Source organism: Oncorhynchus masou, chromosome 19 (assembly GCF_036934945.1).
Source record: "Oncorhynchus masou masou isolate Uvic2021 chromosome 19, UVic_Omas_1.1, whole genome shotgun sequence".
Taxonomy (NCBI): Eukaryota; Metazoa; Chordata; class Actinopteri; order Salmoniformes; family Salmonidae; genus Oncorhynchus; species Oncorhynchus masou.
The window spans coordinates 23934876-23950898 of record NC_088230.1 but is presented as its reverse complement, the minus strand read 5'-3'; the positions used below and the strand labels follow the sequence as shown (position 1 = coordinate 23950898).

The 16023-nt window shown below is 40.7% G+C and overlaps 1 protein-coding gene across 2 annotated transcripts in view; it reads right to left on the bottom strand.

The window, feature by feature from the left end:
• The window catches only part of LOC135506032 (mitogen-activated protein kinase kinase kinase 5-like), a 63838-nt gene that overhangs the window by 44170 nt on the left and 3645 nt on the right, over positions 1-16023 (bottom strand). The gene's annotated exons all lie outside the window — the stretch shown is intronic.

Genomic DNA, 16023 nt, shown 5'->3' with positions numbered 1-16023 from the left:
TCCACCTTTTCATGTGCTTCCAAGTTTCCCCTTCCATGTTAACATACACATTACATAGAGCTAGTAATCCCTTCCAATGGAGCGCCCTTTCACTGTATATCCTGGGTTCCAACACCAGTCTCACTCACTGAGAACCGAACGTCCACACAAGACCAAAAGGATCATCAAAGCAAATAGGCAATCTATTTTAATGTGGTGTGTCTGCTGCTATGTATTGACACAAAGAAAGGTCCCAGCGAAGGCAGCCTGACTTAAAATGGGTGGGGTAGGCGATGTTCAGCGCTCTCCTTGGAAACTACTGCCTTATATAAGATTAGATTTGAGCCAAGGCAAATATTAGCTTACATCAATTATGATTTAGGAACATATAGATATATGGAAAACGTGGTAGACACCAGTGGCGGTTGGTGACGAGGGAGGATAATTTTTTTTAATGAGCATGGCCTTATTTCTATTACAGCATATTGAATGACTATATTCTATTCCCCCAGCTACCTGGGGCGGCAGGCCTGTAACCGAAAGGTTGCTAGATCTAAATCCCTTAGCTGACAGGGTAAAAATCTGTCGTTCTGCCCCTGAACAAAGCAGGGTCGTCATTGTAAATAAGTATTTGTTCCTAACTGACTTGCCTCGTTAAATAAAGGTTAAAAAAAAATATATATATACAGTGCCTTGCGAAAGTATTCGACCCCCTTGAACTTTGCGAACTTTTGCCACATTTCAGGCTTCAAACATAAAGATATAAAACTGTATTTTTTTGTGAAGAATCAACAACAAGTGGGACACAATCATGAAGTGGAACGACATTTATTGGATATTTCAAACTTTTTTAACAAATCAAAAACTGACAAATTGGGCGTGGAAAATTATTCAGCCCCCTTAAGTTAATACTTTGTAGCGCCACCTTTTGCTGCGATTACAGCTGTAAGTCACTTGGGGTATGTCTCTATCAGTTTTGCACATCGAGAGACTGAATTTTTTTCCCATTCCTCCTTGCAAAACAGCTCGAGCTCAGTGAGGTTGGATTGAGAGCATTTGTGAACAGCAGTTTTCAGTTCTTTCCACAGATTCTCGATTGGATTCAGGTCTGGACTTTGACTTGGCCATTCTAACACCTGGATATGTTTATTTTTGAACCATTCCATTGTAGATTTTGCTTTATGTTTTGGATCATTGTCTTGTTGGAAGACAAATCTCCATCCCAGTCTCAGGTCTTTTGCAGACTCCATCAGGTTTTCTTCCAGAATGGTCCTGTATTTGGCTCCATCCATCTTGCCATCAATTTTAACCATCTTCCATGTCCCAAAGCAGGCCCAAACCATGATGTTGCCACCACCATGTTTGACAGTGGGGATGGTGTGGTCAGGGTGAAGAGCTGTGTTGCTTTTACGCCAAACATAACGTTTTGCATTGTTGCCAAAAAGTTCAATTTTGGTTTCATCTGACCAGAGCACCTTCTTCCACATGTTTGGTGTGTCTCCCAGGTGGCTTGTGGCAAACTTTAAACGTCACTTTTTATGGATATCTTTAACAAATGGCTTTCTTCTTGCCACTCTTCCATAAAGGCCAGATTTGTGCAATATACGACTGATTGTTGTCCTATGGACAGAGTCTCCCACCTCAGCTGTAGATCTCTGCAGTTCATCCAGAGTGATCATGGGCCTCTTGGCTGCATCTCTGATCAGTCTTCTCCTTGTATGAGCTGAAAGTTTAGAGGGACGGCCAGGTCTTGGTAGATTTGCAGTGGTCTGATACTCCTTCCATTTCAATATTATCGCTTGCACAGTGCTCCTTGAGATGTTTAAAGCTTGGGAAATCTTTTTGTATCCAAATCCGGCTTTAAACTTCTTCACAACAGTATCTCGGACCTGCCTGGTGTGTTCCTTGTTCTTCATGATGCTCTCTGCGCTTTTAACGGACCTCTGAGACTATCACAGTGCAGGTGCATTTATACGGAGACTTGATTACACACAGGTGGATTGTATTTATCATCATTAGTCATTTAGGTCAACATTGGATCATTCAGAGATCCTCACTGAACTTCTGGAGAGAGTTTGCTGCACTGGAAGTAAAGGGGCTGAATAATTTTGCACGCCCAATTTTTCAGTTTTTGTTTTGTTAAAAAAGTTTGAAATATCCAATAAATGTCGTTCCACTTCATGATTGTGTCCCACTTGTTGTTGATTCTTCACAAAAAAATACAGTTTTATATCTTTATGTTTGAAACCTGAAATGTGGCAAAAGGTTGCAAAGTTCAAGGGGGCCGAATACTTTCGCAAGGCACTGTACATAGGGTGTAATCATTAGTCCAACAGTTGCAAATTAGAGTATCTATTGGACAAATGCAGGTATGTTTATCCCTGTTTGCTTCCGTTTAAGAAACGTTTTTCAACAGAATTGGCAGGATGAACACACCACACCCCTGATCACATGCAAACACAGTTCACTTACATAGCAGCCACATACAAACAGCATGATCGTTTTGCTCGTGGTAGAATTCCTTCTCGCATCTACGCGCTCTCCTCTCACCTTTTCCCTTCGCTTGTGAACTTCAGTGCACAAAACCTCTATCTGTGACCAGGCAAAAACAACTTTCCAAGCCTTCATTTCATAACCGCTACACACAGCTTACATCGTTGTCATTATATTAGCTAACGTCATAGCTAGTCAACATAGCTACGAGAACTTACGGGTTAGTAAACCCGCTACAATGTACACTCAGCAAGCAGTTTAGCAGTTACACCGACGGGCCCCGGTGGCAAAAATTCCTAGTCAAGCTTACCTTGAATTGGAAGAGTTCCAGTGTTGGATAGCCATGGCCAGATAGCTAATATAGCATCCATCTCTGTTTGAGCCGGGTGTTTGAATAGGCTAAACTAGATAGCTGCATTCACTAGATAAGTGAAAGTGGGGAAAAATACTATGAAATATAGCTCTCTCTCTCTTGCTTCTCCTTAATTTTTAAAGAAATACATTTGTTCAACTATTGTCTTTTGCTCTCTTTGAGTCAACTACTCACCACATTTTATGCACTGCAGTTCTAGCAAGTTGCTTATGCTTTCAGTACAAGATTCATTCTCAGATCCTTTGATTGGGTGAACAACATGTCAGTTCATGCTGCAAGAGCCCCGATAGGTTGGAGGATGTCCTCCGGAAGTTGTCATAATTACTGTATAAGTCTATGGAAGTGGGGGGGGGGGGGGGGGGGGGGGCAAGAGTGACCTAGGTTTTGTATTGAAGTCAATGTACCCAGATGAGGATGGAAACTAGCTGTCATCCGGCTACATCATGGTGCTACACTACAAAGTGCTGTTGAAGCTACCGTAGACCTTCATTGCAAAACAGTGTGTTTTAATAAATTATTTGGAATTATGAAAATTCACTAAGAAGGATGGTCCTCCCCTCAATGTAAAATGTCCGGGTGGCCATTTGATTAATTGTTTAATTGTTGATTAAGCAAGACCTAGACTTGGCGCTCCGGTACAGCTTATCGTGCGGTAGCAGAGAGAACAGTCTATGACTTGGGTGACTTGAGTCTTTGACCATTTTTTGGGCCTTCCTCTAACATTGCCTAGTATATAGGTCATGGATGGCAGGACGCTTGGCCCCAGTGATATGCTGGGCTGTACGCAGTACCCTTTGTGGTGCCTTACGGTCGGATGCCAAGCAGTTGCCATAACAGGCGGTGATGCAACTGGTCAGGATGCTCTCGATGGTGGAGCTGTATAAATTTGAGGATCTGGAGACCAATGGCAAATCTTTTCAGTCTCCTGAGGGGGAAAGGTGTTGTCGTGCCCTTTTCACGACTGTATTGGTGTGTTTGGACCATGATAGATCATTGGTGATGTAGACACCAAGGAACTTGAAACTCTTGACCCGCTCCACTACAGCCCCATCAGTGATCAGGCCTACCACTGTTGTGTCGTCAGCAAACTTAATGATGGCGTTGGAGTCGTGTTTGGCCATGCAGTTGTGGGAACAGGGATTACAGGAGGGGACTAAGCACGCACCCATGAGGGGCCCCAGTGTTGAGGATCAGCGTGGCAGATGTGTTGTTACCTTCGCTTACCAACTGGGGGTGGCCCGTCAGGAAGTCCAGTATCCAGTTCCAGAGGGAGGTGTTTAGTCCCAGGGTCCTTAGCTTAGTGATGAGCTTTATGGGCACTATGGTTTTGAAGGCTGAGCTGTAGTCAATGAGCATTCTCACATAGGTGTAATATATTTCTGTATTTCAGTCTTTTCTTCAAGCAAATGACAGGGATTTGGGCCTGGTCTCGGAGAAGCAGTATATCCTTCGGGCAGTGTGGAGTGCGATTGAGAAGGCGTCATCTCTGGAATGTTTGGCCGGTATTCATTCATGACTTCTGACATAAGTGCTACTGAGCAGTAGTCATTTAGGCAGGTTACCTTCACTTTCTTGGGCACTGGGACTATGGTGGTCTACTTGAAAAATGTTGGTATTACAGACTCCGACAGGGAGAGGTTGAAAATGTCATTGAAGACACTTGCCAGTTGGTCAGCGCATGCTCGGAATACACGTCCTGGTAATCCTTCTGGCCCTGCGGCCTTGTGAATGTTGACCTGTTTGAAGATCTTACTCAATTCGTCTACAGAGAGCGATCACAGTCATCCAGAACAGCTGATGCTCTCATGCATGTTTCAGGGTTACTTGTCTCGAAGCGAGCATAAAAGTAATTTAGCTCGTCTGGTAGGCTCGTGTCACTGGGCAGCTCACGGCTATGGTTTTCTTTGTAGTCTGTAGTAGTTTGCAAGCCCTGCCACATCTGACGAGCATCGGAGCCGGTGTAGTACGATTCGATCTTATTCCTGTATTGACGCTTTGCCTGTTTGATGGTTTGTCAGGGGGCATAGAGGGATTTCTTATAAGCTTCCAGTTAGAGTCCCGCACCTTGAAAGTGGCAGCTCTACCCTTTAGCTGAGTGTGGATGTTGCCTGTAATCAATGGCTTCTGGTTGGGGTATGTACATACAGTCACTGTTGGGACGACATCATCAATGGACTTATTGATGAAGCCAGTGACTGATGTGGTGTACTCCTCAATGCCATCAGAAGAATCCCGGAACATATTCCAGTCTGTGCTAGCAAAACAGTCCTGTAGCTTGGCATCTGCTTCACCTGATTACTGACCGAGTCACTGGTGCTTCCTGCTTTAGTGTGCTCCGTTCACATGCCATTATGTTTCCTGGCGTCAAGTAGAAGCTGACTTGAAGAGGGAACTATCAGTGCACCATGATGTCATACAATCAGTCAAGAAAAAGTAAATGGGACTAATATTCAATTCACACAGCAACAAGTGTTGCTAGCTGCTACTCAAAAGTAATTCAAGCACTCAGATGTGTAATGTTATTTTCAGATCAGGTTTATTTGCCCAAGAAACCAAACCACTTAAATAGGTTTAAGTGCCCAAATTAAGTTCAGTATTGTTCTGCTACAACAACCCAGGGAACAAGTCACTATATTGGTGTTTAAGTTGAGCGTGCCGTGCCTGCTTCTATAAGTAACATCTCATAGGAAAGCATGCAGGGTACTTTCACAATGGTTATTCAGCAGTTTGGAAACCCTGCCCAAAAATAAGAAATACTACTTTTAGAATAAGAATAAGAAATACTACTTTTAGAAATGAGTGCAATATGGAGGAAGGAGACAAGCCCCCAACCCGACAGGAAATGTGAATAATCTTGCAGAAAGAATCCTCAGCTTTGATACTTTAGTTTCTGTTCACACAAGCATATTTCAGAGATTGAGTACCATGGCCCAGGGGGAAAGTGCAAGAACAGAATTTGAATTGATCCCATCCAGGTTGACACACAGGGAGCTGCTTACCACGTTGCCAGTTGCCTCAACTAGCCTCACACTTCCCGATTGGCATCTTGTAAAAGAAAAAATAAACCAAGAGAACTTGATTTTAACAAGAGGGATTTGTTTTCTGTCAAATGAATTATCTTAATCCGATTTACCTTCAATTACACAAATATCATCTGGCAACAGCACCAAGAAGACACATTTGAGAAGTCATGCAATAACTGTGATGGTCATGGAATTTTGGGGTTCGGTTATTTGTTGGGCAAATATCCACGGTCAAAGCAATAACTGTTCAAATAGCTCTATTAAAGTGTGCAATGTTCTCCTCTCATCCCTGTCTGCTTGTAGTATGCAGCTGTTGCACACATACACTGAGTTTACTTAACATTAAGAACACCTTTCCATGATAGACTGACCAGGTGAATCCAGGTGAAAGCTATGATCCCTTATTGATGTCACTAATTACATCCACTTCAATCCGTGTGGATGATGGTGAGGAGACAGGTTAAAGAAGGATTTCTAAGCCTTGCGACAATTGAAGCATGAATTGAAAGTGAATGGGCAAAGCAAAAGATTTAAGTGCCTTTGAACAGGGTATGGTAGTAGGTGCCAGGCGCATATGTTTTTGTCAAGAACTGCAACGCTGCTGGCTTTTTCACGCTCAACATTTTCCGTGTGTATCAAGAACGGTCCATCACCCAAAGGACATCGAGCCAACTTGACACATCTGTAGGAAGCATTGGAGTCATCAGCCAGCATCCCTGTGGAACGCTTACGACACGATGAATTGAAGCAGTTCTGAGGGCAAAAGGGGAGGACTCAATATAAGGAAGGTGTTCTTAATGTTTTGTCCACTCAGTGTATTTTACGTTTGTTAACCTAGCATTGATTTCAACTTCAGTTTTCATCACTTTGTCTCAGATTCACATTCACTTGTAAATGTCCACTCACCAAGAATGAGATTTGGTAGTTCATTTCAATAGAAATGGTGGCTTTTAGCATTGTTCTTGCATATCTACAAACCGGACAAAACATATAGCCAGAGCACTATGCATAAGGTAGTACACACACAGATTGTGTTACAGCATCAAAGGGATCGCATTTAAGGAGAGAGCACATTTTAAAGGAGAGAGCACATTTTTAAGGAGAGAGCGCACATTGGAGGAAGGAGACAGCGACAGTTCGATGGATTAAGGTAGAAAAACAATTGGTTATAATAATCATTCATTTATCCTACTGCTATTTGGTATATTGGATATATTTACTGTAAAATACAATAAAATGTATGTATTACAAAGGTTATGACTGTTATTTTATTTACTGACTGCCTAATCATGCTAATATTAATCTGAATCAATCTCAAACACTGCCAATGTCCACAGCCAAAACTGCTTCCCATGCCCTACTGCCAACTTATGCTGGCACACCTGACACCAACATACCCAAACTGCTGATAAAACCTGACTGAGTACTTTGATCAACCAACACTCTACACCACTCTATTTTTCCAATAAAGACTGGATTCCCTGGACAGCAGTGCAGCTGGTGATACAATTTCTCCTGACCTGATGCTCTGTAGCCCACATGGACCGCCACAATACACATGAGCATGGATAAACAACTTAGTTGACAACCAATGGGAGCAGAGGACGACAGCCGCCAGCCAACCTTCAGGTCAGACCAAAGTGCATGTAGGATCTTGTGCAGGAATCCTCTGGCTGTCAAATCAATGCTGAATGTGATATGTGTAAGGCTATATGGTAATGTAGAGTGACTGATAACCTTTGAATCCAATACTCTATAAGTGCTTCTCCAAAATAGCATGAGCTCTTATTCAATGACACCAACTTGATTTTACATGTAATATTATATTTAAATTAATACAAAAGCCACTTGGTATCATATGAGATTAAAGAATGTTGTTTGGGGACTGGTGTTCCCTCCAGAAGATACGTACTGTATCACAACAACAGTTCACTGTTTCCTTTATGAAAACCTCCCTCTAGGAATATGAGGCTGCAGTTCAGTACTTCCTTTTGGGTTGAACTGAAATGAGTAGGGGACGGGTGAGGGTGAAACATCAGACTTTCTTGTTAGAGATTTACATGGTAGGATTTGGGATGTAATAGATACAGACTGGCAAACAGACCAACTAAACTGAATAGAACACACACTGGGCCCCTGCTGTGAGGTACAGAAACACATTTAGTCAGTCAGTCAATGGTTCAGATCAGCTCACAGTGGAGCAACTTTAGTTGGGGGATTAACAATTACTTATATCAAGGTAATACTGTTCTCAGAATCATTTTTAACATGACTAATACCTCTACCCAGCACAGTTACAGGTGGCAGTCACTGCAAGAGTGTTGTCCTCGACACCCAAGATACTGTTAAAAAGCCTTAAAACCTTTACACCTTTTAAACAGAAGCCTACACCACCGGCTCACCTCATGTGGCTTGAACATGTGGTTTGACCTTTATCTATTGATGGGATTGATTTATTTAACCTTTATTTTGACAGGGAAGTCATACTGAGACCAGGGTGTATTTTACAGATGAGCCCTGCAGAAATACATTAAACACGTACAGTGTATTGGGAAAGTATTCAGACCCCTTCCTTTTTTCCACATTTTGTTACGTTACAGCTTTAGACTAAAATGGATCAAATTAAGCTCAGGTGCATCTTGTTTCATTGATCATCCTTGAGTTGTTTCTATAACTTTTTTTAATATGTTTTTTGTTTTTCAAATAATGGGTGGATCAGCTTAATATTACAGAAAGAATGTTGCTTCCATCAATGTAATTGTCTGCATCAGTTCCAATCCCCCATATATATTTTTTGGTAAATATATATATCCATATACATACTCGCATGCATACATATACACATATATACATATACATTCCGATATAGACCTACATACTTTTTTTTAGAATATACAGTGGGAGAAAAAAGTATTTAGTCAGCCACCAATTGTGCAAGTTCTCCCACTTAAAAAGATGAGAGAGGCCTGTAATTTTCATCATAGGTACACTTCAACTATGACAGACAAAATGAGAAAAAAAAATCAGAAAATCACATTGTAGGATTTTTAATGTATTTATTTGCAAATTATGGTGGAAAATAAGTATTTGGTCAATAATAAAAGTTCATCTCAATACTTTGTTAAATACACTTTGTTGGCAATGACAGAGGTCAAACGTTTTCTGTAAGTCTTCACAAGGTTTTCACACACTGTTGCTGGTATTTTGGCCCATTCCTCCATGCAGATCTCCTCTAGAGCAGTGATGTTTTGGGGCTGTTGCTGGGCAACCCGGACTTTCAACTCCCTCCAAAGATTTTCTATGGGGTTGAGATCTGGAGACTGGCTAGGCCACTCCAGGACCTTGAAATGCTTCTTACGAAGCCACTCCTTCGTTGCCCGGGCGGTGTGTTTGGGATCATTGTCATGCTGAAAGACCCAGCCACGTTTCATCTTCAATGCCCTTGCTGATGGTAGGAGGTTTTCACTCAAAATCTCATGATACATGGCCCCATTCATTCTTTCCTTTACATGGATCAGTCGTCCTGGTCCCTTTCCAGAAAAACAGCCCCAAAGCATGAGGTTTCCACCCCCATGCTTCACAGTAGGTATGGTGTTTTTGGATGCAACTCAGCATTCTTTGTCCTCCAAACACGACGAGTTGAGTTTTTACCAAAAAGTTATATTTTGGTTTCATCTGACCATGTGACATTCTCCCAATCTTCTTCTGGATCATCCAAATGCTCTCTAACAAACTTCAGACGGGCCTGGACATGTACTGGCTTAACCTCTTGAAACTCTAGGGGCGCTATATCATTTTTGGATAAAAAGACGTGCCTGTTTTAAGTGCAATATTTTGTCACAAAAAGATGCTCGACTATGCATATAATTGGTAGCTTTGGAAAGAAAACACTCTGACGTTTCCAGAACTGCAAAGATATTTTCTGTGCGTGCCCTAGAACGTGAGCTACAGGCAAAACCAAGATGAGACGGCATCCAGGAAATGAGCAGGATTTTTGAGGCTCTGTTTTCCATTGTCTCCTTATATGGCTGTGAATGCGAGAGGAGTAAGTCTGCCCTTTCTGTCGTTTCCCCAAGGTGTCTGCAGCATTGTGACGTATTTGTAGGCATATCATTGGAAGATTGACCATAAGAGACCACATTACCCAGGTGTCCGCCCAGTGTCCTGCGCCGAAATTGGTGCGCAAAAGTCAGCTGCAAGTATTTTTCCACAGAATTCAGAGAAGAATGCAGGCTTCCACGAACGATATATCAATGAAGAGATATGTGAAAAAACACCCTGAGGATTGATTCCAAACAACGTTTGCCATGTTTCGGTCGATATTATGGAGTTAATTCGGAAAAAGTTTGACGTTGTAGGTGACTGAATTTTCGGTTCGTTTCGGTAGCCAAATGTGATGTACAAAACGGAGCGATTTCTCCTACACACAGACGCTTTCAGGAAAAACTGCGCATTTGCTTATGTAACTGAGAGTCTCCTCATTGAAAACATCCGAAGCTCTTCAAAGGTAAATTATTTTATTTATTTGGTTCTGGTTTTTGTGAAAATGTTGCGTGCTAAATGCTACTCAAAATGCTAAGCTAGCTTAGCATACTCTTACACAAATTAGTCAATTGCTATGGTTCAAAAGCATATTTTGAAAATCTGAGATGACAGTGTTGTTAAGAAAAGGCTAAGCTTGAGAGTAGGCGCATTATTTTCATTTTATTTGCGATTTTCAGAAATCGTTAACGTTGCGTTATGCTAATGAGCCTGAGGCTTTAGTCACGATCCCGGATCCGGGATGGGGAGTTTCAAGAGGTTTAAGCAGGGGGACACGTCTGGCACTGCAGGATTTGAGTCCTTGACGGCGTAGTGTGTTACTGATGGTAGGCTTTGTTACTTTGGTCCCAGCTCTCTGCAGGTCATTCACTAGGTCCCCCCATGTGGTTCTGGGATTTTTGCTCACCGTTCTTGTGATCATTTTGACCCCACGGGGTGAGATCTTGCGTGGAGCCCTAGATCGAGGGAAATTATCAGTGGTCTTGTATGTCTTCCATTTCTTAATAATTGTTCCCACAGTTGATTTCTTCAAACCAAGCTGCTTACCTATTGCAGATTCAGTCTTCCCAGCCTGGTGCAGGTCTACAATTTTGTTTCTGGTGTCCTTTGACAGCTCTTTGGTCTTGGCCATAGTGGAGTTTGGAGTGTGACTGTTTGAGGTTGTGGACAGGTGTCTTTTATACTGATAACAAGTTCAAACAGGTGCCATTAATACAGGTAACAAGCGGAGGACAGAGGAGCCTCTTAAAGAAGAAGTTACAGGTCTGTGAGAGCCAGAAATCTTGCTTGTTTGTAGGTGACCAAATACTTATTTTCCACCATAATTTGCAAATAAATTCATTAAAAATCCTACATTGTGATTTTCTGTTTTTTTTTCCCCCTAATTTTGTCTGTCATAGTTGAAGTGTACCTATGATGAAAATTACAGGCCTCTCTCATCTTTTTAAGTGGGAGAACTTGCACAATTGGTGGCTGACTAAATACTTTTTTGCCCCACTGTACCTTTATGATTCCCCGCAAATCCTACCACCCTTCCAATAAACACTTAGGCTTCTACCTTCAGTTTATATATCTTATATACATTTTACAGACACAAACTATTTTACAATAGTTATATTTTGTTTGTTTTTAGTCCTTCCTCTATTTCTGATGTCCATCCAGTTTGATTTCTATTTGTAACTGTGCTATTTCACAAAATTTCTGAACCTATATACATTTTACAGACCCCGTATGTTTTACATTGGTTATCTTATTATTAGTCCCACCCTTCAGCTCCATTCAACCCCTCCCATCTGTCTCTCAACATCATCCATTTTGGATTTCTATTTGCCATATATTTTTCCACTGTGCAGTGATGCTTCACAAAAGTAGTGAACCTTTCTATTCTCATAGCTTCTTTAGATTGTAAATTAAAAATTAAAATAATTATTTGCTTACATAATTATTATATTATTGATTGATTGATTGATTATGGCTTTTCAAATCATCCAGTATTGCTATCTGCAGCATTAGTTCCAGGCAATGTTGAAATTCTTCAGCCATTCCTGGACCTGTGACCAAAAACGACCTACATATGGACAATACCAAAATAAATCAAATTAAGTTCAGGTGCATCTTGTTTCTTTGATCATCCTTGAGATGTTTCTATAACTTGATTGGAGTTCCCCAGTGGTAAATTAAACTGATATACACTATCGTTCAAAAGTTTGGGGTCGCTTGGAAATGTCCTTGTTTTTGAAAGAAAAACACATTTTTTGTCCATTGAAATAACATAAAATTGATCAGAAATACAGTGTAGACATTATTAGTGTTGTAAATGAGTATTGTAGCTGGAAACAGAAGATGTTGTATGGAATATCTACATAGCCGTACAGAGGTCCCTTTATCAGCAGCCATCACTCCTGTGTTCCAATGGCAAGTTGTGTTAGCTAATCCAAGTTTATCATTTTAAAAAGGCTAATTGATCATTAGAAAACCCTTTTGAAATTATGTTAGCACAGCTGAAACTGTTGTTCTGATTAAAGAAGCAATAAAACTGGCCTTCTTTAGACTATTTAAGTATCTGCAGCACCAGCATTTGTGGATTCGATTACAGGCTCAAAATGGCCAGAAACAGAGATCTTTCTTCTGAAACTCGTCAGTCTATTCTTGTTCTGAGAAATTAAGGCTATTCCATGTGACAAATTTCCATGAAACTGAAGATCTCGTACAACGCTGTGTACTACTCCCTTCACAGAACAGCGCAAACTGTCTCTAACCAGAATAGAAAGAGGAGTAGGAGGCCCCGGTGCACAACTGAGCAAGAGGACAAGTACGTCAGTGTCTAGTTTGAGAAACAGATGCCTCACAAGTCCTCAACTGGCAGCTTCATTAAATAGTACCCGCAAAACACCAGTCTCAACGTCAACAGTGAAGAGGCGACTCCGGGATGCTGGCCTTCTAGGCAGAGTTGCAAAGAACCCATGATGACAAAGGAGGTTGTCATTATGGGTTATTGTGTCTAGATTGATGAGGTGGTAAAACGATTTAATAAATTTTAGATTAAGGCTGTAACATAACAAAATGTTTTTCTGAATACTTTCTGAATGCACCGTACAATATAGAAAATGACAAAACATATTAAGAAAAACAGACACATTTATCAACATAGAGGTCTTCCGATAATTAGACTGAACTGACCAAGGGCGACCAGAACATCTCATGTCTGGGTTATGTCAATAGCCACTGCTGCGTTTACTCAGCGAGGTCACAACATGTGAATATCAAACATGGATCAGAACTTTTGATGGATCAGAGCAATTTGATGTACTGTGAACATGTGTTTCCACTTGCACATTCCTGATGCACTTATTTACATGTTCTGTGAATGCTCCTTTCTTTATGTCATTCAAAATGTGGGAATTCATGGCAGTTCAGCTTTTCCAAAAAAGGAGTGAAGTGGTCAGGCATCTAGTTCATTGTATACAAAAGCTTTTTCCTCTCTCTCTTTCCTTGTGATTCCACTCCTAAAATGTCCTGTTGTAGGAACATGATAAAGACGTTGGCAATCTTTAGGGAGCTTCTGTCATTTCAACAAAGCTTGTGGACATTTTGAACAGATACAAAAAGGGTTTCTGGGAACCACTTCCCAGCTCCCGTCAGAAGTATACAGAAAATTCCACAGAGGCCCCATGGAAAACAGCCAAACCAAGAAAAAGGGAACATATTGAGTTCTGTTTACACAACCAATAATGATATGTTATGACAACCAACAATGGGTAAGCTGTGATGTCAGCTAAGTCTATACAACACAGGTGTTTTATAATTTCTTCCCATAGAAATTGTCCTATTGTATTACGGAGTATACAAAACACCTGATCTCTCCATGACAGACTGTGAAAGCTATGATCCCTTATTGATTTCCCTTGTTAAATCCACTTCAATCAGTGTAGCTGAAGGGGAGGACACAGGTTAAAGAATGATTTCTAAGCCTTGAGACATGGATTGTGTATGTGTGCCATTCAGAGGGTGAATGGGTAAGACAAAATATTTAAGTGCCTTTGAAGGGGTATGGTAGTAGGTGCCAAGCACACTGGTTTGTGTCTAGAACTGCAACGCTGCTAGATTTTTCACACTCAACAGTTTCCTGTGTGTATCAAGAATGGTCCATCACTAGGGCTGTTATGGCGACCGTATTACCACTTCACCGGGGGTCACAAGTCATGACGGCAGTCAAAATCCACGTGACTGTTACAGTCACAGTAATTAGGTTCCTCCAAGCTCTGATACTGCTGATGGTCATAAGTAGCCTACCAAACTTGCTAACTGCCTGGTACTCAGCACTCTATAGTCTCTCTAATCACTCTGACATCAATGCAAAAGTAATCATAAATCTAATCAAACACTTCATGAGAGCCCAAGAGCTCATGTTGCGCAACATTTTTATAGGCTATGCAATTGCGTGAGAAAACAGAGTGATGGCCTCTATTAAAAAGAGAAGGATCCCATCAGCTTTCTATAGGCTAAGTCTACTATATTTATACTGAACAAAAATATAAAAGCAACATGCAACAATTTCAAATATTTTACTGAGTTACAGTTCATATAAGGAAATCGGTCAATTGAAATAAATGTAATAGGCTCTAATTTATGGATTTCACATGACTGGGCAGGGGTGCAGCAATGGGTGAGCATTGGAGGGCATAGGCCCACCCAATTGGCAGCCATGCCCACCCACTGGGGAGCCAGGCCCAGCCAATCAGAATGATCATTCTGTTTAATCAGCTTCTTGATATGCCACATCTGTTAGGTGGATGGATTATTTTGGAGAAATACTCACTAACACAGATGTAAACAAATTTGTGCACAACATTTGAGAGAAATAAGCTTTTTTGTGAGTATGGAAAATGTCTGGGATTTTTTTTTTCAGCTCATAAAACATGGGACCAAAACTACATTGCGTTGCGTTGATATTTTTGTTCAGTGTATTTCTCAACTTTCCTAATATTAAATTCATTGCTTCTCTTTACAACAGAAGTATAGCCTACCTGGCTGGCATGAAAATTAACAACGGGAAAAGCATCCTCCATTTGCTATTGATGATGCTATTGCATAGATGACATGTATTTTATCCCCCGGCCCCTGTTTCGAGCTGGTGCATGATATTGGTCCTTTCTAAATCAAAACAAATTTCACACATATTATTTAGTATATGTAATGACAATATTAAATCAAAAACAGTCTGATGGGTGGCAATATTAGCCTATCACTTGTGAATGATGCCCAGCTTGTGTGCAGTAAGGCAAGAAACAGCTAATGTCGACTTTAAAAAAAAACTTTTACAAATCATAGTCGCACACCTCATGTAATCTAGCCCATAGGCTTATTTGTTTTCATAAGGTTTGTATAACAACTAAATGGCCAAAAAATGAAGCCCATTAATCCACTTTACAATGGATGTAGAGCCTAACTGGCATACATTCGCAACACATGAGTTTCAAGTTTGGGGAAGAAAATTTTCACCATAAAAATGCACCTTTTATAATAGCATGACATGCATAATCGCATTTGCGGTCAATTTTGAGAATGGTGTTTTCACACTAATTTTCAGACTAATGAGAGACATGGGCAATATGGCTGGGAATTGCCAGGGACCTCACGATACTTAGGTGCCGATACGATATGTATTACGATTCTATATGCATTGCGATTCAATACTGCAATTTTATTGCGATTTGATGTTCCAAACATATTTCTCACTAGGCTGTATGCTGCAGAGAGACAAAAGAGAGCTTGTTTGATCAGTCAGGTTAATAAAAGTGCTGAATACATGTTGGCTCACTATTTAAAAAGAAGATGGATAATAAATGATAGGATGAAAAATACCCGAGTTTTGACGCAGGCATAGACAACTAGCGCTAGCGAAAGCTACCTACAGCTGCAAATAAAATACAGTACCAATCAAAAGTTTGGTCACTCCAAGAGTGTGTAAAGCTGTCATCAAGGCAAAGGGTGGCTACTTTGAAGAATCTCAAATATAAAATAGATTTTGATTTGTTTGAACACTTTTTTTAGTTACTACGTGATTCCATTTGTGTTATTTTATAGTTTTGATGTCTTCACTATTATTCTACA